The following is a 617-nucleotide window of genomic DNA, read 5'->3' as shown; positions in this document are numbered from 1 at the left end:
GTATGCAGTATTGTGGTGCATTTGGTTTACTTTGACAAACTTCATTTTCACATTTTATATGTCTATAAATCATATACAAATATTGAAATTTACGTATTATATATAAAGTACATGTATATGTATTTGTACATAATCTTAATATTTGGAAAATATTTAGAAAATATATTTATTTTTATAGGCTTTCACATACTTGCATGCTGTATTGTTGTGCATTTGAGTTAATTCATGTTAATTATAATATTAAAGGGGTCATAGGATGCTACATGCACTTTTACAAGTTGTTTGAACTGAAATGTGTGTTGGCAGTGTATACACAACCACCCTAAAATGATAAAAATCCAATCAGTGTTTTTTTTTTTAATCTGGTTAAATCTTTACTCCTTTCTCAAATCGAGCCGATCTCAGATCCCTGTCTGTGTGACATCTGTTTTCTGACATTTGTTGTTGGATGTAATAATGAACATAGCAGTCGTCATTTACTCCCGACATCTGAGCCGCTGAACTCGCAGTGGATTACATTGTTTCTGAAGGGAATGCGCCCTGATCTACATAAATGCGTCTATGTTTGAGTGAATCATTCGTGATCCAGCCTCATCTACAGAAGAAGTAAGTATAAT

The sequence above is a fragment of the Sinocyclocheilus rhinocerous genome, unplaced genomic scaffold (genome assembly GCF_001515625.1).
Source record: "Sinocyclocheilus rhinocerous isolate Xijiao unplaced genomic scaffold, SAMN03320098_v1.1 scaffold1058, whole genome shotgun sequence".
Classification (NCBI taxonomy): domain Eukaryota; kingdom Metazoa; phylum Chordata; class Actinopteri; order Cypriniformes; family Cyprinidae; genus Sinocyclocheilus; species Sinocyclocheilus rhinocerous.
The sequence above is the reverse complement of the archived record's forward strand: the minus strand, read 5'-3'. Positions refer to the sequence as shown.